Here is a 27373-nt window from a genome sequence, read left to right on the forward strand (position 1 = left end):
CACCGGGATGTTCAGAGGCATAACTTCTCTAATCACGCCTTTGCCTTCCTTCGGAAGGGAAGTAAAGCCGTTGGTCCCCGGTTCATCAGTTGATGGGTCGATAGGTCCAGGTTTGGGAGCTGCGTCGGTAGCATTAGTGCTCAGTACGGAAAACAAGATCGACGGAAAAGAAATCATGGAAAAAATAGGTGTAATTTGGATTGTTTTTTATTTGTTTTTTTTTTCCGAATTATCAATTTAGGTTCCTGCAACTTTTTCTCAGACGTCATTCCTTTTTTTTTTGGTTTGTTTTCCGTCGATCTTGTTTTCCGTGCTAGGCACCAATGCTACCGACGCCAGGGAGGCCCACACCTGGACCCTACCTATCGACCTATCAACTCATGAACTGGGGACCAACGGCTTTACGGCGTGATCAGAGATGTTATGCCTCAGAACATCTCGGCGGTGCCGACTGAGATTGAACCCAGGCCTCCTGGGGTGAGAGGTAATCACACTTAGCACTACACCACCGGCGCCGCTTGACGTCATTCCTATTAGATGATCCTTTTTCGTACTATGATTTATAAGAATATATCGAATACGAAATTTTCAAAAAATAGGCGTGAATTAAAAATGGTCGAATTCTTGGTCATTGCCCCTAGCGAACATTTTTTTCTTTTCTGTTCTATTCAGTATCTGGGGTCATCACGTTAATTACCATCACTCTCCATCGAGCACTTCAATCAGTTCCGCTGTGGCACCTCCGGCTACCACACCTGCGTACGATCTATCCAAGCTGCTAACACTCCGATCTTCGTCCTGGTAGCGCTTTTCTTCATTCTGTTTTCGTTCTTCGACCAGTAGTTGCTTCTATGGCTGGTGCTCCTCCATATTATATGTATAAATCACTTGTTTTTGTTCCCTTATTGAGGAAATGCAGTGATGTGGGAATTTCCTTTTTTTCATCCATATATACACCACGTACACCAGTGTACAAGTCGTATTTCCGGTTTCCCCCAGCACCAACGCAAGATCTCTGGGTGGACCTCGACTGTCTTTTCATAATTATAATTGAAAATAATTTTAACTATTTGTTTGTACTACTTCTGCGTGAAATCAACGATTTACATCCCAAGTAACAATTTCGGTTTTATAAGCGTTCTGTAGACCATGATTTAGACTTGTAGCATGCTTTAAAACCTCCATAAAACTTGCAATGTTACTTGGGATAGTTGAAGATCCTAATTTCAAATAACAGACTACCCGAATAAAAATTTACCATACAAAAACAACAGAACCTATTGTTACAATGCAATAAAACCTATTATAGTAACAATAAATGTTACTGTCAAAAACAATAGATCTTATTGTTATGTATAACATAATCTATTGGTAATGAGACATTAACAATAGAAAAGGGGGTTGTTAGCTGCCGTAACCTTAAAAAAAAATCAATTTTTTCTCGAACAAATTTGATTTTATTACAATAAATTTTATTGTTTTCTATTGTGCAAAATTTTGATTTCATAGAATTTGTTGTAAACCTATAGTGATTGCTCTTTGATTATTTGACCAATACAATAGAATAACAATAAGATTAACTATCAACAATACCCAAGTATCAAATCTAGAGCTGCTTGGCTATATTCAAAATTTATAAAGGTTTTATTGCAGCTGCAACCATTACCTACAGCTTTATGACGGTCATATACAATGCAAGTCATGAAACATTCTTATAGCTATCTACAAAACCCCTAAAAACTAATGAAAAGACCAACTGATGCTTATGCTATTTTCACTTATGAAAGGTTTTATGATTGCTTTGAAGTATAAAAAAAATATGAATTGCTCTAATAAAACCCTAAAATAAATCCTTTTGTTGCTTTATAAATAAGCGCAATAAAACAAGTTGCCCATGAAACAGTTATTTTAAAACAATTATAAGCATTCAGTTGCAACTTGTCGGAAATATAAATAGGCGGTTTATTTTTACAACAAAGAAAAGAATCAAAACTTTCCGGAACTTCCAAGCGGAGCGCAAAGAAAATCAACAAAATTGTTAGCATGAGCATGAAAACATTTCGTGTATCCGTATACGCGACGTAGTGTGCGTAAGAAAAACGTCAGCAATCTCTATAATTCTTCCATTCTCGCTCGCATATACATGGGGTGACACTGTCGAATCTTGGTCGAAATACATGGAATGGTGACAGTTCTAGGACAAAAAAGTTGAAATCACGCATAACTTTTTTTAAAGGTTAATGTACCATTCAAAACTTTTCCAAATGTTTGTAAAATTTATCGGTTGCACCCGTAGAATAGGAATATACATTTTCCTTCAAAACAAAAATGAATTCAAGCTGAACATTTCATTAGGTCCTAAGTAACATTTACAGATTCACTTCGTCGACTTCCTCTTTGCATCCCCATGGTCATGTAAAGACATCCCTAGGTATTTTCAGCACATAAATCGATAAAAGAAGCTTTTATCAAGCATCCAATACGACAAACACATCAAGAAACGGTTATGTGAATAAGTTATTAACGAAAGAGAAAGTCGACGAAGAGAATCGATCAATGTTACTTAGGACCTAATTCAAAGTTCAGCTTGAAATGCTCTTGTAAAAAGAAAATAGTTCTCGTAATAAAATCATGCATTATGCTTTTCTGTTCTGCTTTCATCGTATGCACACTGGGCCAGGAATGCAACCTAGTGGAGCAAAATTAATAACTCTAAAACGAAGCATTTCCGCGACTCGGCAAAATTTCTCATCATAATAAGGACCATCTATTGACATAAACAAATAGTTCAAACTCTTCTGCAAAGATGGTGCCACAATCTAACTTCTTTCTCTGACTTTTTGGAGACTTGTCTTGGGCAAAGTTGTTTATCTTGACAAAATGAACAGCTCTTTCAAAGACGTAAAATTTCCAGTGTGCATTGGTATGAATTTTTTTTTATTGAGATCTATTTTCTGTAAAATAAAGATTATTACATCAAGTTCATTTGATTTCTGAAACAATATGTTTTGTTACTTGAGTTATTTTGGAGGCGCATTTATTTAACGCTCACATTATTCCAATATACACGATACAATTTCATGTGCATATGTTTTGGAACTTCTAAAAAGTCATATATTTTCTTTCAGATTTTCACTACTGTCGCCATGAAACAAAATTGATTGCATGGTGATCTTGACACCAACACTCAAACCTATTTTTACCGCTAAAGATTTCCATTTGGAAGAAAAAAGTTTCAGCAGAACAGAACAACAACAAGCTAATTTATGGCGGTTGCTCTAAAGCAATTAAAAATTAAATTGGATTTATAACTGATTTTCACCAAAGCGTAATAAAACTGCTTGAATACAATATTACTCTTAAAGAGGCTATGAGAACCTTTTGTAAAGTATGGGGCTTTCTGATAAAAGGTTTTAAGACAGCTTTATTGTGATTCTCAAACATGCTTTATAAACCTTATCAAGAGTGGTCCACTAAGCTGGAAAACGATCTTATAGCGGTTATCAAGAAGTTGTGCTGGAGCTATTAATTTTATTGACGGTTTTATAAAATTGATCTCAATAACCACAATGCAATAAAACAAGAAATGCTACTTGGGATAGAATCTATTGTATTTTATTGAAATTTTGTGATTATTTTTATCCAAGTAAAGTGGTAATTTTTATACGATAGATGAGGAGATCAAAGTATAGAGTTGATAGTTCCGTTAGAGTACGGCAGTGTGAAAATTGTATATAGAGAGTAGAAAGCGAGCAAGGACAACTTTGAGGAAGGTACAAATCGGGTTGATCATCTCTCTTTACTAAACTCCCCCGTTGGAGAGGGATGGTGAGGGGTATCCCCTTTCCCAGCACAACTGGCAAAAGAGATGATCGCCGACTCGCTCATGTACCAACGATGTGTTTGAAACAGTTCTATCGATTGTACCGCACTCAAGTTGTTATCTGAAGTAAGTCATCCAGTCGTAGTTTTGGAAATTGCAGTTGTTGTTACTTCTACCACGTTATGTGCTCCTGTCATCGTTGACTTGACGATCTCGATCTCTTTTGCCAGTTGTGGTGGTTGGGGCGGGGATATCCCTCACCATCCCTCTCGAACGGAGGAGTTTGGTAAAGAGAGATGATCAAACCGATTTGTACCTTCCTAAAGTTGTCCTTGCTCGCTTTCCACTCTCTATATGCAATTTTCACACTGCCGTACTTTAACGGAACTATCAACTATATACTTTCATCTCCTCATCTATCGTACAAAAATTACCATTTCAGCCTGTTTTTTTTTTTTTAATTAGCATCTTCAACTAGGAAAAAAAAAATGCTTCAGACTTAAATTATATGAAATATTTCTCCTCAGCTATCCCGTATGTTGCTTCCATCGGGGCGGGATCTGCGTCCAGGGATACAACTGCTGATGCAATCTGAGTACATTACTATGTTGATAAATATCGCAATGAGTCGAACATCAAAATGCGTTGTTGATTTACCATGGTGGATGGTCAGAAACACAAATCAATAACCAAACAAAAGAAACAGAAGAACTTAATGAATGGCACCGAATTACTACGCCATCATCTACCCCAAAATAATGTGATTCCCCTCCAGCTCCCAAACTTCCACACTCCATCATCTACTGGGAAGTAAGGGACGACGATCCACTAAACGTGCTACTAGCCTAAATCATCCCAAAGGACAAAACACAGGCTGGCGGTGGAAGGCCGTAGCAATAAAAAGCATTAATCTATCCGGCAGCATTATTGATCGGATTGAATTACGCCTGCCGTTGACTTGGCATTGGTTGTGTGGCTTACATCATAACGCAAACACAAAACTTTAAAAAAAAAAAAAAAAAAAAACTGTGGGCTGTCCGATCCTGGACGGAGTGCGGAGACATTTTGGGAAAAGAAATGAAAGCAAAGCTGCTGCATGTGCCACCCACAAATACCATCATCACCCGATCAATCTTCTTATTCCACACGCGAAACGAGAAGAACAACCCAGCATCAGATGTTTCAGTTTCCCATGTCGGTATGGGGGCAGGCATGTGTGTAGTTTTGAACGAAAGAATAAGTACGTCGCTTTTCCGTTATGGTCGGTGTGCTTATTTTCCTTGCAACGACGACGCTGGCTGTGGTGATTCCACCTTCTTTGCACAAGTCATACGAATCGAAAGACACCATCATCTTCTTGTTAGTCGGCGTCATCGTCATCATCATCATCATCATCAAGTTGAAAGCTTTCCACAAACAGTCACGATTTCAATAGATGTGGCGCCGCAGCTCGCTGGTATGATTGCGGGGATGTTCATGCACACGTGAAGAAACAAATACCCGGCTCGTGGGTACCAGTGAACCGCGGCGTTTGTATGAGGGTACAATTACCGCTGATGGAGGATTCCGACTGTGGCGCAGCATCTTGGAAGGTTATGAACCGTTTAACAATTCATGTTTCGTTGTTATGAGGGATGTAAATGACGTCGGAAAATGCGGGGGCTGCATCATTTGACAGGTACTTGAGCATCAGGCGATAATTTTCGGATTCCGGTCGTAAATAGTGCTTTACTGCATCGCTAGGAAAATGCTAGGTTAGTGCTGTATCGCTTAATTTGCGTGTGGATTTCATGTTCTCGTTTGCTTCCATTTGAATTGACTTCTTGACAGTTTAGGAGTAAGTAAACTCTATATTACACTGCTTTACATTATCAACTGAACTCATACAAAAGTTCTCTTTCGTAAAAAAAATCAATATGGTGCATAATTACCACGTTCAAGCACAATAGCTTCCAACGACGCGAGACGAAACCCAATTTTCAGTTCATTTCAACTCATTCGCATCAATAAAACTGTATCTCTCGCAGTTAGGCTCCCCATAATTCAAACGGTTTATTGCGCGAGCAAATCGCTTCTCTTTTACCCAGCTGCCATGGAATTTCTATCTCGAATTTACTTTGCAGTTATATTTTTCCAACAAAAACACATACATATTAACCCAACCTTAAAAACTGGGACGGAAGCATTACTGAATTTTCACCGGCACCGCGGCAGGGTGCGCGCTACTGTTGGTTCTCTTCCGGGAACGACGTTTTAATTTTATTTGCACTCATTCAGCAACCATCATCCGAATCGCTTTCTCCTGAGGCATTTATTCAAGCCTGATTTTAATTTTTCGCCTCTTTGGACGTTATTTTTTTTTTGTCGTTCGCACTTTGCAGTGACTTTTATCTCGTTTTGTCGACACCAAAGGTCGCACTTTCAGGACTATTTCAGGATCCCGTTCACTTGCGTTGACATTTTTTCAAGTGCCTTAAAGGCCTACGGAAGAGAATTGGAAGTGGAAATTTTTGGATGGCATTTGTCGCCGCAGGCTGAAGATAGAAACCATGAGCACAGTTAATGGTTGAATTGTAAATCGTATGCCCTGGAAAAAATGGGAATTTCATTATAATTTGTCGTGCCATTTTGTGGCAATTCAACGCCAGCAGTGAACATTGGGTCAGGAGTGCAATCCAGCTGGATAAAATTAATAGCTCCGAAATGGTTCGGTGAAGTGTTTCAGTAAAATAAGGACCATATATTAAAATATACAGTTAGTTTAATACCTCGATCAAACTATAGCTGATGTTACGTAATACACTCATTTCAGTTTCTACGCAATTTTCATTTTTTTTTTTTTTTTAGATTTTTCCATTTGCAGGATGGGTACAATACTTGTAATACCACCTGATTTTGAATTTACAGTTAACTCTTCACAACTCGATATTCTATAACAGGGTTTCCCAACCGGTGGCACAAAGTTGACAGGAGGGCCGCAAAGGTGTTGATTTTTTGGCTCGAAATTACTAAAGTTTAGTTGAAACTGTATGAATTTCAATTACAAATAATTTCTTTGCTTGCAGAACTCCCTGCATGCTGCAGCACTTGCTTTCCGGTCACAGCTTCTGTGTCCCAGGGTAGTCACCTGAGACCGCTGATTTTTCTTAATTACTTCAACGACGTGAATCTGATAACTGAGGGACCACGATTATCTTACGCAGATGACCTTTAACTCTTCCTTCGAATTCACTCAATTGAAGACTGTTGCTTCCTTCAACGTCAGCTGAATGCTTTTGCTGCTTGGTATCGTATGGAGGTTAACCCGTCCAAATGCTCGGTTATCTCTTTTTCGCGCCAGAAAGAGACTATTATGTTCAAGTATGATTTGTTAGGCACTGAAATTGAGCACGTCAGTCAAATTAAGAGCCTAGGTGTGATTCTGGATACACAACTTACATTCAAGCAGCAGCTCTCGTATGCCGTCGACAAAGCTTCCAGAATTCTAGGGTTTATCTTCAGGATTGACAAAGACTTCACGGATTACTGCCTTAAATCGTTGTAATGCTCCTTGTCTCGCTCTCGGAATACTGCTCGGTTGTCTAGACTCCTCACTACGACAACGGTGTCGAAAGAGTTGAGTCTGTTCAGCGACGGTTCCTGAGATACGCGCTACGTAAACTGCCGTGGACGGATCCCTTTCGATTGCCTAGCTACGAAAGTCGTTTGTAACTGATCCATCTGGAGCTCCTGTTGGTCCGAAGAGGTACAGCAAGGGCATTGCTAATTGCGGATATTTTTCAAGGACGCACTGATTGCCCTGTTCTCTTTGAGCAAGTTCAACTCCGAGCTCTAGGAAATAATTCAATGCTGCGCCTGCCATACAGTGAACTAATAATAGCATGTTCAGCGCAATCGGTGGTTTACAGAGACTCTTCAATAGTGTCCACGCCAGGCATACCAAAAGTACCGCCTCATGACAGTATTCCAACGGCTGTCGCTTTCTTTTTCCTACGACAGCCTTGAGATTGAGCTATAAGCGACAGCCCACAGTGAGGCTGTTATACGACATGCAACGTTGCCGTCTTGTGCAGTACACGACAGCTCGTTCTTAGTCATGTATTTTGTTCGTTCGGCTATGACAGCCTCGGATGGTCATTCGTAACGTTCCTCGTACATACAACAAGCAGTCCGTTAAACTGCCGATTCGTTGCTGCTGTCTTTGAAATTTTGTTTGTATGTCGTAAGACTGCTACTACGTTCGTGTTGCCCATTGCAAAATTTTCATCCGATATTTTTTTAAAACGCGCGGTCTCCGGCGAAAAATATAAGCCTACCCGACACCAACCTAACTTCTACCAAATCCCAACCTGATGTTGGCCCGACATTGACCCGACATAAACACATAATTGACCCGATATCGACCCGAAATTTGGCCGACGTTGACCATAAATTGACCTCACATTGATCCGACATCGGGCAGACTCCACTGCCGTATATCAATTGTGTATAATGTCTCGTGACAGCCTTTTCGTGACAGTCATTTGGGTAAGCTGAGAGATGTCGTCGGTTTGTGAAGGCTGTTATGACGACAGATACATTGAGAACCTGGTCATAAAGAAATGTTTAAATACAGCCCATTCGGTTCACCACGTTCCAAGCACGATGATTTTAGCAAAGCGGGTAAAGATGCGACTGTTCTAATACAGCTTTCATTCGTTCGTGCGTCCGCTGTTGCCAATACACTTCGAATTAAGATCTGAACGTACGGTAGCAAGCGGTAGTAAAGCACACAAAGCAACAGTCAATTCAGGTATAAACCAACTGTCGCGAGGAGGCTGTACTATTTGGAAGCCTGGTCCACGCACTGTTTGAATTTGTCTTGACTCGCCAGCTGCTTCGACGGAGGTTTAGTTCGTTTTATTCAAGATCAGTTTAGTTTGTCTAGTAATGTTCAATATTTTTTACGAGATGACTATCTATGTACACTCCCGATCATAAGTTTATTGACACCCCCAAAAAAACACGACAAATTTGTTACATCCGTCATGTTACGTCCAATTTTCGTTCTTTTTAGATCATTTGAAAGGTATTGAATGGAACTTTCCTTGAAGGCAAATTTTTCATTATAATTTTCAAATTTTGTGCGCTAAAAGTTCACCCAAAGTTATAATATTTTTCATAATTTACTCTGAAGAATCGTGACTGATTTTCTCAGAATTGGGTTGGCAAAATTTTGAAATGAAAGTGGTAGTAGAACACTTATGCTATACCATTCATACCATTCAAATAACCTTTGGAAATCAAAAATTGAACGTAAACTGAGAGATCATTGAACAAAACATATTAGTATGGCTTTTTGGGGGTGTCCTTAAACTTATGATCATTAGCGTACTTTTTGATGTTTAGTTTTAGTACATTTCATGATTAGTTTAGGTTACATCATTGGGGCCAAAGACGCCTGTTATGTTTAGTGATAAATAAATAAATAAATAAATAAATAAATAAATAAATAAATAAAGATTTGTATCATGCATCCCAGCACAATGGGATGGATAGAGGTGTGGTACTTTCGTCGTCCACTTTTCGAATGGATAACGTCACACTCCGTCATTCACTCGAGCAGTGGAGACACTAATGAGACGACAAATATTCTAGGGGCTTCAGCAAACTCTCTGCCGCGAGAATAACACTACCACCAACAAACATGTTTATATACCATTTTGACGCTAAGGCCGTTCGCAAAGCTGAGTTTCAAAATTGTTTCAAACAACTAAACAGTTCTAAAATTTGTAACTGTCAAAAATGAAACTGCAGCACGATCCGCGCAATGCACAGTTTTAAAAGATGTTTGGTATTCATCCCTACATATCTGTGCGTGTGCAAATTTTGTTTGCCTCGGTGATTTTAGCACGAACGGAAAAGGTGATTCTGATTCAAGCATGTTTCCTGGAACAAGATGATTACAACAACGTTATCCAGCCCAAGCAACACACAAGTTCTATAACAGTTTATATAACCTCTATTTGACTGGTTTTGGTTGTAAAGAAGTTTTCTCAACATTATTTCATGAATATGTGTTACTTGGGAGTGTTATGTAACGAGTTTGAATCACGAGAACAGGTTCCGGACGATTCTGCTGTCGAAACATGCAGCCTGGTCACTGAGTCAGGAAGCTTTGAGACCTATGAGCACCTGAAGGTCTTTACAATAATTTCTGAGACACCTGATATCACGAGAGAATATCTGAGAGACGTGATTTGAATTGTTAGAGAGTTGTATATCTTCAGAATAATACTTGATCATCCTCAAGTATTGAAAAATTATCATGAGAAGCTATTAAAGACTTATGAGCACCTGTAGGTTCTGCAATAATTTCTGCTACATCTAGAGACTTGCTGATATTTGATAATCCTGAAGTATTGAGAATATATCATGAGAAGTTTTTGAAAAGCAATGAGCACCCGAAGATCTTTGGAATGATTTCTCAAATCCGTATCTCTTAGGCATGACGAAGCAGAACGAACAGAAGTCATTACCATTTTTCAGTGATTGTTTTTTACATTCACTGAAAAACAGTAGCAAGTTCTGCACGCTCTAGTTCGTGATGCATAAGAGATACAGATTTGAGTTATGGGTAAAAGTTGTTGCTAAAAACAAAACCTACATAAGCTCTATACTTTATTTTGCGCTGTTAATGCTGTTGATGAAAAAAGTTAGAGGCAAATGAATGTATATGATTTTCCATGCCTGCACCTGGTATCATGAGAGAATCTCCGAGAGACGTTATTTGAATGTTGGAAGTTAAAGATCTTCAGAATAATAGTTGATCATCCAGAAGTATTGAAAAAAACAAAAAAAAATAAATAAAATTGCCTATCATAAGAGAATATCTGTTAGACGCGATTTAAATCATTGGAAAGTAGATGATTTTCTGAATGATTGATGAACCAGAAGTAACGGGTGTTCAATAAAATGTTTTTGACGTAGGACTACGTCTGTGATTTCTATATGGGGATACACTTTGTGAAAACCAAAAATAGAACATGTAACAAAATAATGAAAGATTTTGAACATTAATAACGCAGCTGCCCCTGGACCAATTTCAATAATTTTTCACGAATCGAACAGAAATTTTTCTAAGCATCAAAAACTATACTTCCGACTAATAATTTTCAACCAGAAACTATTGAAAAAGTGGTGATGTCAAGCATTGTCGAATGTACAAATAAAAAGTGATAATTTTATCACTGTTTTCATGAAATAAACGTTCTTCCCAAACCCAGTCGTCATAATCGAGTACCACATGGTTGCACATCATTCTGCTTTAATCTGAAATGATATAAAACAGCGCTGCTGTCTTGCCTCAACTCATTTTCGCTTCGGACGGCTTGGTGAGCAGGCAGCAGAAGCATCAATAGCAGCAGTAGGAAGGTGGTGGAAGGTTAGGTAGTCCACTCTTCTACCCAACGAGCAACAGACTGGCAAAGGGGGAAAAGGTCTTGGTAAAGAAGGCACCAAGCGTCATCGCAAGGTTCTTCGTGATAACCGCCATCCATTGTCTGGCTTGCCGTGGCGGTGTCAAACGTATCTCCGGTCTGATCTACGAGAGAACACGAGGTGTGCTGAAGGTTTTCCTGGAAATGTGATCCGTGATGCTGTCACCTACTCTGAACATGCCAAGCGTAAGCGGCCATGGATGTCGTCTACGCTTTGAAGCGACAGACGCACTATGTACGGTTTCAGAGGTTAAACCAAAAAGCTTATTACAGTAAAGAGTTGGAATAGAATTTAGCTGTGCCTGTTTGTCCATATTCAGAAACACACGCCCCCCAACGACCACACAAAATGCTCTCTAGAGATGTCATCTTATATCCAAACTTGGAAGCAGAGGTGCAAGTGATTTTGATCGATTACCTTCATAAACTTTCTCTTTGAAAAAAAATACTACAAATTTGGTACGCCTACAACTTACAAACGGAAAAAGTTAAGATAATAGATGAACGATCAATTAAAAGAACTAAATGCTCTTCACATTTGTTCCGTGCACTACACACTAAAAAAATCTGAATTTTACTGGTGATTTAAACATCCATACATGCAAACATTCATGCATGTAAACTTCCTTTTCACGTAAACTATCAGCTTGCAAGAAATGTTGCAAACAAAGGTGGAAAGTTGCATACAATATATGGAATATTGCATGACATGTCTTATAAATTTACACGATTTATAATGTAAATTTGTATGATTTATGATGCTCCAATTATGTGCATTACACTACTTTTTTTAGTTGTGTAGCGGTCCTACGTCAAGCTTCCGTTCGTGGGCACAGACTCTTCTACTTTTTCAAAAAATTCAGTATTTTCTATTAAAAAACATAATGTTTATTCTTCAAAAAAACGTCAATGAATAATGAAGAAAGGTCAGCCGTACGACATAAACTTAGTCGCGATGCTCTCACAAGAGCGCTGGACGGCACTGAAATTATTCTCATTTTTTATTGAACAACCGTTATTGAAAAAAAATATCCAGAGAAGATTTTGAAGATCTTTAATTTGGTAAAATTAAGAGTCACCTGATTTCTTGAAAGATATATATAGACGTGTAGAAATTTGAATCAGAGTTCTATTCGTGTTTCAAACCCGCTCATAAACAAAGCAAAATAGTCGAGCGGTTGCAAATATGGTGCAAACTAGTGCTCAAATAATGAAACTGCAACTCAAAATTGTGAGTGGTACGTTTCTGTTCTAGTTTCAAATTGAAACAGTCCATATAAAAAACAACAGCATTGCGAATGTATTCATTATTTCGCCTCTATTCTGTTTCCCTCTTACGCACGCTTTTTTTTACTAAGAATTGAGGCTGTGCATTAGTGTGCGCTAATTAAATGTCAAAAAGCAGCAATGATGCAATGATCAATGACAATCTCTTGCTTTGTTTTGTTGCCTCTTTATATGAAGTGTGCCATTCACGAGCAAGTTCCATTTCAATCGATTGAACGATTTGTGATTCTCAGGCTCTGAACCATTTGGTGGATTATTTTAACTTTTGGTTAAAATTTGACAGATGAAAAGTTATCGATTAACCCTGCTATCCGAGCATGGTTATTTCTGACAGACAAGAAGTTAAATTTTGACAACCGTGGATCGAAAACCGGTCGATCGACAGTACGGGGATTTTCGAACATAGAAAATAACTTTCGAAATGTCACTTTTAACCACGAGTTAAATTTAACTCGGCAAATGGTTCACAGCCTCAGATCAAAAATTTTTGCTGCTTGGATCTTGGTTTTCCTCAGAGGATTGTTACGAGTGATTATTCCTACAAATATTTTCAATTTGAACCGGTAAAGTCAAAATAGAAAATAGTAACATAAAAAAAACTAAGATTAAATTGTGAATTGTAGGCCACCGAAAACATGGAGAAGAAACGAAAGTATTCCGATTAATATATACAAATACGGATTCTCGGCTTTAACCGTTAATGGCGTCAATAAGCCACAATGAGTATTGTGCTGCGTTATGTTGAGTATTGAAGCTATGAAGCCGTCAAATTGTTTTGGAGTGTAGAAGCTATGAAGCTGTCAAAACGACATTTGAACACGAAATTATCTGAGGGTAATTGCCTGTTTTGAAAACAAAGGATGTGACATTTTTCCAACGCCATTAAGCTGACCTTAAACGGCAAAGATTCGAAGCTATAGGCAGAATCAAATAACATAACACCCCAATAGTGCAGGCGTCATATGAAGCAGCATTGGAAATCGTGAAAAAACAAGAAACCTCATGCAATCGTAGAAATTCTAATCAAGTTCAGCATGATAAAAAATGTTAATTTGATTCATGAAGCTCGTGAGAGTAAAACTCAGCAAGTCTCGTTGTTAAACAAAACCGTACAAAAACGTATTGCCCATATGTCCAAAGATGTCAAAGTGCAAATTTTGGAAGAAATCAAGCAATCCTCTCTAAATATTTGCAATCCAACTCGACGAATCTATGGATGTCAGCTCATGTGTGCAGCTTTTGTAAAGTACGTTTACTCTGGCGATTTAAAGGAAGAGTTTCTTTTCTGTAATGATTGGGAATCTACTACCAAAAGTGTCATAATGGCCAAAATCAAAACATTTTTTGAATCGGGTGGCTTACAGTGGGAAAAAGTTGGTGGAACTTGTACCGATGGCGCTCCAGCAATGGTTGGTAACAAATCAGGGTGTCAGAAAAAGGTTAAAGTGCTTGCTCCACACGCCTCACACCTTGCCAGCAAGACTCTGCCGGAACAGTTGTTGAAAGTACTGGATTCAGTCATAAACATTGTTAACTATATTCAATCTGGAGCTCTTGAACACCAGTTTATTCAAAGAACTATGCAAAGAAATGAACGCAGACCATGAGGTTCTTCTTGTCTACACTTCCGTGTGCTGGTTGTCGAAAGGCAATGTACTCAACCATGTTTTCGAATTGAAGGACGGAATCCAAATGTTCTTAACAGCTCAAGGGAAAAACAAAATCCTTGCTAATTTTAATGAGGAAGGCTGGCAGAAGTGTCTTGCTTACCTAAATGATATTTTCGAGCATCTAAATTCGCTGAACTTGAAGCTACAGAGCAAACAAACCAAGCTTGTTAACTTTCAAGAACAGCTTCAAGCATTCGTGGCAAAAATCAAAAACTGGTGCAAAAAGTTAGTATTGGAAAATGTGGCCATGTTTGATAGACTGTACAGTATGACTGACAAAGGAGCGCTCGAGCTTAATTCGAATCTTAGATCAAAAAAAAAATGACCCATCTTGATTCACTGGATAAGCAATTTGAGAAGTATTTCCCCGAGCTGACAAAAGAAGACGCTGCTTTCGTTCGCAACCCGTTTTCTTCTTCATTGGATGTGGCTAGTCTTCCTAATGAGATAAAGGACGAATACTTGGATCTGAGAAATGATTCCTTTTCTCGTGGTTTGACCCACGAAAAGGATTAGAACCAGTTCTGGTGTGCCGTACTCCAAAGCAGGTCAAAGGTCCTGATCCTATTTGCATCTACATACCTCTGTGAGAGCAAATTTTAACTCTCTTCCAGTTTTAGACCAAGACGAGGAACAGACTGAACGTTTGGGACGATATGAGATTGGCGTTGTCTTAAACGCAGCCCCGTATTCCTAAACTAGTAGTTCAAATCCATGCGCAACAATCACACTGAATTAATGTTTGCCTGTTGTTAAGCAAACCAAATAAATGTTTTTTTCTCATCTCAGCACAATTTATCCATCGTACATTCCAGGGGACCACGGGAATCTCAATTGATCGCAAAGGGGATCGCGTATCTGAAAAAGTTAAGAACCACTGTTCTATAGCTCTATATTTTCTATAACATGACGGATTTTGCGGTCCCTTCATTTTCACATGTATCGTACTATCCATAAGTCGATATTTCTACAAGTCGATCTGAAGATCTTTATTTTTTTTTTTAAGTTTTGGTTTTATATTTCGATATGTCAAATGTGGAGCTTTGCATTCTGTAAGGTTGATATTATAGCTAGTGCCGTATTAATGGTAGGGCGATGGTGGGCTAAAGCCAGGGCCCTCAATTTGGGCCCCCAGCTCAGAGACATCAATCATATTGTTTTCAAAATTGTTTTTCAAAACATTAATTGTTGGTTAGTTTTGTATCGAACACTTAAGCTAAGGAGCAATAAATCATACAAGTTGATAACACGAAAATAAAAATAAAACTCTAACTACTGATATACTGTCAGATTACAGAATGGAATAGTTAAGCTAGTAGCGTGTCCAAAATCTTTAGCACTGTGGACATTTTTTTTCTTCTGTTCGGGACCTAACCACTGCGACCAGTAATTTGATCTATTGTAGTACATCCCGTGTCCTTAGTTTAGTGCATGTCGTATTACTCCATCACTATTGAGAAATGATGAAGTATTCGATTATTTAACAGTTGTCATCCTCGCATTTATCGCAAGGGTCCGACTCTAATTGAAAGGTCCCGCTATTTTTACCCTTCGGAGTGTTGTTACACCCTCCAAAGGCAAGCCCCTTTGTCAGTCAAAATTGGATTCCTTAGCAACAAAATTAAGGAATGACACCGATAATGGCCATGTATTAGAACCCTAGTCTTAACCACTTCAACCTAGGGAACAACGAATAGAAGATAATGAATCACATAGATGAAGACTAACTAACTCATTTTTTTCCTTGTTTCAAGATCATCCTCGGTGGACAAAGCCGAATCTTGTCACTATCAACAAGGCATAAAAAGTAACAAGGACTAAGATGTGTTCCTTGGATTACTGAAAAATCCTTTTTCTCTCGTTTGAAGTAGTCAGGACTAGGAATCGGTGGTAGATCTTACATCCCGTAACGTACCACGAGAAGGTGATCTACCCACGTTACGGGGAACTGTGGGCATATTTCCTACTGATTTACAAAGACTAACAAAAGACCAACTTTTGACAGTTCCTTTAAACTTAGTTTTTGTTCCCACTGCCTAGAAGGCACTCCATTCTATCTTTTAAATTGAGCGGCCTAGTATTTAAGATGGTTTCTTGGGTAAAGTTGGGCATTTAATAATATTAAGACATTCTACCTAAACATCAAAGACTAATGATTTACAAAGAGCAAGCCTACTTAAAAAATACCCAGGGTTGCCAAGGAATTTTTATTTTGAAACGAAAGTATTAAGCAAATTTGGAATTTAAAAAAAAATCCAAAATTGGTTTTGACATATGTTTAAAATTTATAGACTATTTTAGAACAAGTCAATCTGGGGCTTAGAAGATTTTCAAAACGTGAGAGGGATCTCAGATTTCCCTCCGGATTTTTTTTCCAGGTATTGGAACTTGTAAGAACTTTCAGGGATCTAACTACTGAGAAGACCTGTGGAAATGTAGGGTAATTTTAAAAAGAGTTAAGGTATTAATTCAAAGCAAACGCTGTGGACGATTCATCAAAAATCCGAGGAAAATTTTTAAAGATGCACAATATAATTTTGAGATATAGTTTCAAGATATTATGAGGTGAAGTACAAGGGAGAGAGGATAGAAGTTCTAAATTGAATTCCTTTGCTATTCTGAAGAGACCTGTATTTGAATCGTGAGAAGGGTACCAGGTGAATTTCAAGGACAATTCAAATAGATTTATAAACAAACTTTAAATGGTGTTCTGAAGATAGTTTCAAATGAATACTGGAGAAAATTCAGAAAAAAAACTTCAGGGGAATCCTAAAGATAGTTCAAAAAAAAAATAGCACAAATAAAATTAAAGTTTTTGAAATTTTTCAGGAAAATTCGAATGAAAACTACTTCTAGATAATTTCGGAGGAGCGTTTTTAGTTTAAAAAAAAATCAGAATAATTTCAAGGAAATTTAATTTTAGAACGATGTAATTGCAAAGGAATTTTAAGAAGGATTTCAAAATAACTCTTACGAGAAATCCAAGGGAATTCCAAAGAAAATTCCAAGCTAATTATGAGGAAGTAGCTAGTGAATTTACTGGTAAGTTTAAGGGGAATGGGACGTAATAATTTTTTGAAAATTCATAAGCAGTTTTTTCGTTTAAAACCAAAATTTTGTCAGTGAAAATGTGTTCTCTGTATTCCGGTTGGCACGTAGAATGCAATGAAAACATTTTCATGAACGTAATTCTGGTTTTGAATTTTTGAAAACTTATGATAATTTTATCGTAATGCTGAATATGATATATAGATATTTTTCACCTGTTATGAGAACAGAATATCAGTCAAAACTATAGTATTACTGGCCCTTCACTCAATTTCAACTTCTGTTTAATTTCACACTACCGTACTCTAGCAGAACTTTTAACCTTTCCTCTTCAGAACATTTTTTAGTTAATAAATTATCACACTAAAGCATGACAGAGTAAAAGTTCTATTTAAGCACTATTGATGCGAATGAGTTTTAACAATTTTTTTTTGTCTTTTGAATTGTTTTCCGTGCTGAGCACTAATGCTACCGACGCCAGGGAGGCAGCTCCCACACCTGGACCCTACTTATCGACCCATCAACTCATGAACCGGGGACCAACGACTTTACTTCCCTTCCGAAGGAAGGCGTGATCAGAGATGTTATGCCTCAGAACATCCCGGTGGCGTTGACTGGGATTGAACCCAGGCCTGCTGGGGTGAGAGGTAATCACACTTACCACTCCACCACCGGCGCCGCTTAATTTTAATGATGACACTCGTTATGATGATAATTTTTACCATCGACACAACACTACGCAAATGCTTCTTTTCAGAGCTACAGATTTTGTCCCGAAGGATTGTATTACTGACGCACTGTGGCAGTAGCAGCGCATTTTGTCACGCGAGATACCGAATGTGGTTGGCCCACATTTTTAGGGTTTTTTTTTATTGGTAAAGGATTGTACATATGTATATAGCTTCAGAAGGGTTATCAGGAATGTGAGGAATGTGCTTTTAAATTTGGGCAAACGTCTGGCCTAGAAAGCAGGATAAGGTAGGATTTAATAGGGAAAAGTTTCCAACATTTTCCAGACCCTTCCCGTGAATATTAAACTCTTTGCATTCAGTAGAGCGTGTATAGTCTACACTGTATACAAAATATATATATATAAAAGCAAGACTGTGGTGTCGGAGTTGGAAGATTAAAAACGGAGGAGTCAGAATCAGTGAATTTATGTTGACTTCGACTTCGTCGCCTGGATCGAAAGATTAAATTCAGATTGAAAATAATCCTAACTTTTCGATGCAGTTGTGCGAAAATTGTTAAGTAACAGATACACATATTTAAATCATTTTAATCGTAAGATATATTAAGATAGCCGTCAATCTATGATGATGGAATTACTCATTAGACAAAGATTTATAAAGAATTCACTGGAATTGCGGCTTATTGCTATAATTCGTGTATCACGAAAAATGCTTCTTATACATTAAATTTTTTTTCAGATTTGAATTATTAATTTAAAAACTTATTCCAAATTACATTTGTAAACATCGGTAGAGAATTATACTCTAAATCAAAAGGATAATCCAGTGGGCCCTTAGCTGTCGACATCAACAATTGTATGTTCTACGGTATGGATCAGGCGATAGTCAGATCATTTAGCCAAGCCTATTTTTAAAACAGACGGCGCTGTTCCATTGGTAGAAAGTAATAAAAATCTCCATATAGAAATTTGGAAAAATTGAAATAATACGCATTTGAGGCATTTCACAAAGGCTCCCGAATCGATACAATCATTTCCAATTTAGCTGAAGTTTTTCACAACTGTTCCTTTTTTGTAAAAATGTCATTCTTCATACTGAAGTACGACTTCTTTTCCAAAATGGCCTGTGTAAAAACAGTACTTCACAGTACAGGGTTAAAATACAAATACATTCAATATTTTAAATTTGTCGAACCTCTTAACGAATCCCTTTATGAAGAGCTTTGAGTGGTGTTGAGTACTTGGCACTGATGAAGTTGGCTAGTAGTAGACGAAACACGCGTATCTGTGAAAAGATAGGCAATTATAACGGAATTTAAAGGAACAACCAACACACTCAAAGCTCTTCACAAATACATTGTCAAAACGGTTTGGTCGATTGATATTATGTCTTTTGTAAAAAAAATATACACTGTGAAAATTTTTGTTTATTTCTTTGAAAAAAATATATTAGCTTATAGCTATTATACAATTTATACAATTAATTTCTCAATTTTTGTAGCAATAAAGTTCATAAAGTTTGCCACTAGTTATTGAAAACAGAAAGGATAATACCTGTTGCTCCAGACTAGACCTGTGCGCCGATCAAAATATTTTCGGCGGCGGCATGATATGTTATTTTCTGCCGGCGGTGGTGGCGTGGTGGCTTGGTGGCATCACGACGTTTACTTTCGGCATGTAACGATTGGAACAAAAGCGCACCAAACTATTTTGACAAGCGAGTACAGGATTGTTAACGGAATGACTTTTCAAATTCTTTTCGAATTTTTTAGAACTCTATGAGGTCTTTTGAAATTCTTCTCAGAAGTCCTCTGGAATTATTTATAGAACTCTTTTTGACTTATACTCAGAACAGCTTGAAACTGAAATTCCCGTAGAGTTTAAGATGAATTTTCTCAGCATTATCCAGAAATTATTCCCGGAATGAGCTAGACATTATCGGTACTCCCTTGAAATTTTCCTCAAATCCCTTTGGAATTTAACTCAAAATTTAATTTTCTGGGTATTCTTTTCGAAATAATCTTGGACCTATCTGCAGGATTCACTAAAAATTATTCGCGGAATTTTCTTGTAATACTCCCCAGAAATCCTTCAGAACTGTCCTCAGAATTCAATATCCTTGAAGTTCTCTCGGATATTTTTAGAACTCTCCTAAGAGCTCTTTTGAAATTCTTCTCAGAAGTCCACTGGAATTATACTTAGCACTCTTCATGTTTTTTTTTTCTCGAACACCTTGAAACTGAAATTTCTTTGGTGTTTCAGAAATTTTCCCCGGAATGAGCTAGAAATTATCCTCGCCTAAAATTCGCTTGACATTTTGCTTAAAATCCCTTTGGAATTTCACTCAAAATTTGATTTTCTTGGTACTCGTTTCGAAATTATCTAGAAAAATCTAGCATGCACTAGAAATTATCCGCCGAATTTTCTTTGAATTTTCCCTAGAAATATTTTGGAACTTTCCTAAGAATTCAATATCCTTGAGGTTCTTCTCGGAATATTTTAGAACTTTTTTTTTTCAGAACACCTTGGAACTGAAATTCTCCTTAAGCTTCAGAAGAATTTCCTCTGTATTCTCCAGAAATTATTCCCAGAATGAGCTTTAAATTATCCTCGGAATTCCCTTGAAGTTTTCCTCAGTATCCTTTTGGAATTTCATTCAAAATTTTATTCTCTCGGTATTCTTTTCGAAATTATCTAGAAAATATCTGCAGCATGCACTAGAAATTATCTGCAGAGTTTTCTTTGAATTCTCCCCAAAAATCTTTTCATTTGAACTGTGCTCAGAATTCAATACCCTTAAGGTTCTTCTCGGAAGTTCAAGGTGTCCGTCTATTCACCAAAACGTTGTAGTTTTTCTACTAGAAATGTTCAATTAAGCTTACCCCTCCATTCACCAGAACTGTGCAATTTTTACATCAGGAATTTTCAATTCAGCTTGCCCCTCCATGCAGTAGATTGTTGCAAATCTTACACCAGAAATTTTCAATACAAACTTGCCCCCAGGTAATTCTACACCAGCAAATTGAAACCAGAACGATGCAAATTGTTCACCGTTAATGTGCATTTGCTTCTCCAATCTTCTGATTGGTGCAGATTTCCTTTTTATATTTTCCACCAGACATTTGCAACATAGCTGGCTTCCCCTATCATCAGAATGTTTCAGGTTTTCCACCAAATAAAGCTTTCCCTTTGTTTAGATTTTTCATCATAAATTTTCAGCAAAGAAGCTTCCTTTCAATCATCAGAATTGTGAAAATTTTACACCAGAAATTATTAATAAAATTTGTTTCACTATTCAGCAGAACGATGCAAATTTAAGACCAAACTTTTTCCGAAAAGCTTGCCCATCCGTTTACCAGAACGGTGCAGATTTTCCACCAGAAATTTTCAATATAGCTTAAATTTAAATAAAGCTTATGCCTTCATATACCAGACCAGTGTAAGTTTTCCACCAGAAATTTTCTGTTCATTTCATTTATCAGAGCGATGCAAATTTGGCACCAGAAATTTTCAACAAAGCATGCTCCTCCATTCACCAGAACGGTACATCATGTTTCACCAGGCACCTTTGTGGTGCTATTTTCAGGCGTTGCAGGCATGATGAAGCAGCTTGCATTCATCAGAACGATGCAAATTAGGCACCAGAAAAATTTATAAACATTGCTTCTGCATTCACCACAGTGTTGAGAACTTTCCACCAGAAATTTTCTGTTAAATGTACACCTCGAAATTTTAAGCGTGATTCAATTTTTCCACCAGAGTTATTCATTTCGATTAGTCCCTCCATGCACCACCTTGATGATATTTTTACACCAGAAATATTCAATAAAAAACTTTTTCTTCGAATTACCACCACGAAGGTGAATTTTTCAGCCTTAATTTTACCCGCTTCTTTTAACTCTCCATAAACCACCTTGAAAAAAAAATACTCTAAAAATTTTTGGTATGCAAAAAATTTACCAAAAAATTTCATTGAAATTTGTCCCTTCATGCACCTTTGTGGTACAATTTTGAGGCCATCTCAAAGGAATTGACGCAATAAAAGGTTTTTAGTGCTCTTATATTATGAAATGAAGTTACTTTACCTTCAAATCCAGTTATCAAGAAATCAAGTTATTTTATATCATAATTTTGTAAATGTGGAAACACAAATCTTATTTATGAAGGGGGGGGGGGCAATGGCCCCAAGTTGCCTCACCGTGTGCACGCCAGTGATAGAGTTGCATCCTCGGACGGTCAATCATGCTCATAATCGAAAAAAAAAAACGTAGGATACTCATAGACTCTGTAAAAGTTTCCTAGCTTTCCTTCAAAATTCAGCTCGATTATGAGGAACATTGTAAAAATTTTTACTCAATCCAGAAGTATACAAAAAGGTTGCTTGAAAATTCTCTCGATTTTCCTCATATATGAAAAGTTTTTCCTGGAAAATCAAAGGAACTTTTTTTTATTCTGTGAGTTGGCGTAATTTGCCGCGTAGATTGGGCTTCCATTTGTAACCTAGCAAACTTCCTTTTTAGCAAGAGTAAAAGCGCTCAAAGATCACTAAGTTGAGGTCGGGGGGAATGAAGGTATAATTCTAAAAGAACAACATTCCACTTAAATTACTCGCTCATATGACCTATGCTCTTCACCTGTGTTCGTTTTACAACACTGACGAAGAGTGTAAGTCTTCCTTCAATCTTCCAATTCCCCATCAAGTATTCACCGCAATCACCATCGCACAGATTTATCACTCCGTCCGGAGGAAACACAATGAAAAATTGATTAGAAATAAATTAGAAACTTCCCCGACATCCTTCCGCCGCCCTTCTTCGTTCTTCTATTTTTTGGATGGACCAGAATCAATTAAATTTTATGAGGTGTCTTTAAACTTTCCCTCCAGCTCGATCAAAAAAAAAAAAAAAGAAGAAACCGTCGGCGAAACGGAACACAAGACAAAATACAAAATTGCCCTTGAGAAAAAATAATCATTTAGTAGGTATGTCCTGAATGAAGTGACTATATGTCAAGTTTTTTTTTCTCGTCCAATACCGAGGGGAGAATGCTGATTTGATTTTTCCTGCTGTTGTTGAGTACTGCTAGCTGTCGTCATGCATGGAAATTCAATATTTGTTGACTTCAAGTTGAAGTGAAATATTTGCGTTCATGATTCGTCTCCGGGGACACCGGAATGATTTGATTTCTGTTCTGTTTGTGTCTCATTCTGCACTCCATTGAATGATGCAGTTCCAATAATGGAGACGCACGGTCGTTGGTAACGATCTCAAACTGAGACATTATTTCACGGATTCACTGATAGATTTATGATATCGTTTTCTTAGAAACAAATTAGCATCAACAACATCGAAATGAACTGCTCCGCTAACCGAGTAGATAATTGAATTAAATTTACAGAGAAGCAATTAAAACCACTCAGAAGTTCTACTCGCGAAACGCACTGATTTCGTTCGTTTCACTTTGGTGGGGCGGCAATAAATTTGTTTGTGAATAAGTGGTTCCTAAAAAATGATTAACATTCGTCTGATTTATTTTCCCGATTATTTTCACTTTTCGCGTGAAAGTGGCAATCCAAGGAGAATAATTTAAATATCTCCAGCCAAGCTAAACCCGTTCCAAGCGTTGGTGACCATCCAGAGTGGAGCAGATCCGGTCGCCAGCAACGCTTAAATTTATTTGCTGCAGTAAAAAGTCCCTCCCCCTTCGCCACCCACACAAAGGCAAATAAAACAAAAGGAAACGCCAGAGTCCATGTTACTGCTGTTACTAACAGGGCTGCTGGGGGCCAACAATGGGGTAGTGGAAAGTTACACACGGTCGTACCCAACGTACACATCTACAGCGAACAGCTGCAGTATGTTTCAATGATGATGGTCGGAGGGAGGCTGGAGTTGACAAATTGCGGAGTAATTTTTCTTTACCGGCCCCGCATTACCCAGGTTTGTTTTGTGGGTTTGGGGTTCAATGCAATAAAGAACCCTGTGTAGTGGCGATTGCAGCTGAAAACTACCACATGTGTAGAGGTTCAAGCTGAGGTAGGAAAAGAAGACCTTTATATTGTTTGGTATTTTTGAAGTGTGTCCGTGCTGCTGTGGTTCTAAGGCAGATATTCGGGTAATTTTTTGATACGCTACAGCTTTCAAAATGCATTATACTTCCACTGAAGATGAGTATCAACCCAGCAAGTTCTGCGAGTAGAATATTATCAGCTGAACTACATTTATTTCCATGACATCTTTAAGCAATATTGAACTGACATATGTAACGTGGATGGATATATCAATTACTCCTTTTGATTAAATTTGCTTCGATTTGCATATGCTTGAGCATGTTTCCCAACCATCATTGATAATAATTTTTGGAAATGGATGCTGTTCAGAACTAAAGTAACGTTGAGCATGTGCTTAAAACTTTCGCCACCCATCTCCAAACAAATGAATCAGTTTCATTTCCTTTTCACTGACGACCTTCTTCTGCTTTTTGCTCTTTTCAGGATCCCCCGGTACACGCGTTCACCTTTAGCCGAGCCCCAGATTTCCGGGCCATAATCTTAACCCATCGAAAACCAACTTCCCCGCAAAGCACACTCACACACACACACGCACAGCACCGGAATCCGAAAATCCCCTCCGAAGCCAAATCTTCGATAAGAGATGCTCATCGACAGAAAGTTTCATTATTAATTTTCCGCCCACCAACCACGCCCAAATACCGCATTACACCCTCGCAGGTCTCGAAACACATATGCGGGGCAAAAAAATCCTGGAAAAACAACACAAGTGGTCGTTGTTTGCCTCCCCCGTCGGGATTCCGCTTTTCCGAACGAAGCAAAATACATATTGACTCCTGCTTGTGAACAAACCGACATCAACGACGACACCATCAACAACAACAACAACAACAACAGCAGCATTTTCAGGAAGGGAGCGAAATTCGCAATTAAACTTGATTTAGGAACCGAAGCGATTAAAGAGGGCACTCTCGTGTTCGCGGGAAGGATTTAAGGCTTCTGCTCATCGCCGGTTTCGTTCCAGGCGTTAGCATGTGAGTGTGCATGTCTGGGGGGTGATTAAAGTAGGATTGGCGTGACGAACGAGGTGGAAGGTGCGTGGGCGTTGAGCCGGTTTTAAACCGTCGTGGAGTGAGCGGATGGCGAAAGTGAAAGCGCCGTGAGGCTGATTCTCCATTTGTTTGATTAAATTCGGTGTCGGTGATTCCCGCGCCGCCCGAGGAGTGAAGGTGAAGAAGAAGAAGAATAAGAAGAAGAACGAGCAGCAAAAAATAGAAGCAGGAAAGGTGCATCGGTTAGTGTTGTGTCCCAGGTGAATGAGAGTTATTCTCGGAGAGTGATCGCTTTCGAGAAACTGGATGCCCCCGACTGCTGCCGCCTGTACGGGTGAATTAAGGGAAGGAAGAAAGTAATAAAAGTGGAACTTTGGTCGTGGAATGAAAGACGGCGGATAACAGGACGGGCTGAGCTTTCTTCTCTAGGCCGGGATCCGAGGGTTTTGGGCGATTGACGGTTCGGGACGGTTGACGAAAGTGTAAGTGAATGAGTGAGTGAATGAGTGAAAAGCGGAGAATTAAATTGGTGGTGAAATTTATCGGATTATGGGGCCGGATCAGATTAAGTAAAAGGGAGCAGTGAATGCCGGAAGAGGGGGAGATCAATTGAATCAATTGAAGGGAGATTGAAGAAGATTAATTAGTGAATTGAGATTCAAATTGGTGGGACGTTTGCAGGGGACATCGAACGAAGGCCTAAGAAAGAGACGTGACTGAAGGTGAGTGGAACGGATCGGATCTGCCTTAAGACGTTAATAATCAATAATCAGGATGACCGCGAATGAGTCAAACAAATACATTTTTCAGAGAAGTGCAATTCACATGGAACGGTCTTTGATTAAATTAGATGATTACAAAGGGGAATGCGTTACGATTATCATGAAAAAAAATTGACCTTATCTTTATTTACTTGATTTTTTTTTTCAATTGTATAAGCTTTAGCTCTGTTAAATGTATTTCTGATCTTATGAATTATGAATGTTTTGGTAGCGGTGATTCTTTTGCATACATTTAAAGTAATTGCCTTATTTATTTCTGTTTATATTGAACTGTTTTTGATAGCTGAAATCTTCAAACTTGTTGATTTATTTTGGTTGTAAATCATTGGAACGAAACTTTCACAATCATCCATTAGAATAAGCAATGTAATCAACAGCTTATGTTTCAATGAGAGAAAAATATCCACACTATTAGGCGTCCATATTACATCTCACCACATCTGATCTTTGCATCATTGTTCAAGTTAAAATCAAACGGTCAACAATTATAATATAGGAATACATCATTGATAACATCATAATTTAACCTTTACATGGTTTTTTTTTTTTTTTCCTTTATTTAACGTCGGTCTCTGTTCCGCAATCTAGTGCCAATCACCGACGGACATCGATTGCCATCCATTGACGGCAATCGAATGTGCAGGAAGGCAGCTTCCACACCTGCGTAGAATATCGTACCCATTCACAACACACATGGGCCGGGACCAACGGCTTTACTTCCCTTCCGAAGGAAGACGTGACCAGAGATTTTTATGCCTCAGAAAAATCCCACCGACCTCGGCTGGGATTGAACCCAGACCCATCGGGGTGTTAGAAAGCAGTCACGCTTACCACTACACCACCGGCGCCGGCTTGAACCTTTACATGGTAACATCATAATTTTCTGGTTCAACGTCCTTCGGTCGGACTTCATCTGCTGTGGTTTTTGTGACGTAGACTACGTAGTAGTAAAACTGCGTTTTATTTTCCATTGAAAATGATTTTACATTTTTCGTACGGCTCTTCATCTTTGTTTAATTTTTTATTCTAATTTACTTACTAACTTACTTAAGGGTCCTGTGCACCACCAGCGGTGCAAAGGGCCAACGTGAAAGACTTCCATCCTGGGTGGCTGCTCGCTTTTGCCTTGAGATTCCTATCGACTTGCTTAATTTCCTTATTGAGGCTCCGCCGCCATGAGCCCCTGGGTCTGCCTCTGCTGCAATGTCCTGCTGGATTCCAATCCAGCGCTTGTTTGCAGATTTCGTTTCCGCCCCGTCGAAGTGTGTGGCCGACCCACCTCCACTTTTGCTCTCGATTTTTCTGTTGCTATCGGCTTCTGATGACATCGACGATGGAGCTCGGCATTCGAGATCCAGTTGTGAGGCCACCAGACACGAATTATATACCGTAGGCATCGGTTGATGAAGACCTGCAGCTTTTGAGTGTTCTCCGCTGATACACACCACGCTGGCGTATAACAACACAGATTTCACGTTCGAGTTGAAAATTCGGATTTTGATGCGTTGACTTATCTGGTTGGATCTCCATAC

At 38.4% G+C, this 27373-nt stretch overlaps 1 protein-coding gene across 1 annotated transcript in view; it reads left to right on the plus strand.

Annotated features, from left to right (window-relative positions):
- Positions 1–27373, plus strand: part of LOC135713158 (uncharacterized) — a 459682-nt gene that overhangs the window by 38470 nt on the left and 393839 nt on the right. The window contains exon 2 of the mRNA XM_065236272.1: positions 24491–25781. The gene's annotated coding sequence lies outside the window, so the exon portion shown is untranslated. The remainder of the gene's footprint in view (positions 1–24490; positions 25782–27373) is intronic.

The sequence above is a fragment of the Ochlerotatus camptorhynchus genome, unplaced genomic scaffold (assembly GCF_037179485.1).
Source record: "Ochlerotatus camptorhynchus isolate MF236.1 unplaced genomic scaffold, CSIRO-AGI_Acam_v1.1 ptg000539l, whole genome shotgun sequence".
Lineage (NCBI taxonomy): Eukaryota > Metazoa > Arthropoda > Insecta > Diptera > Culicidae > Ochlerotatus > Ochlerotatus camptorhynchus.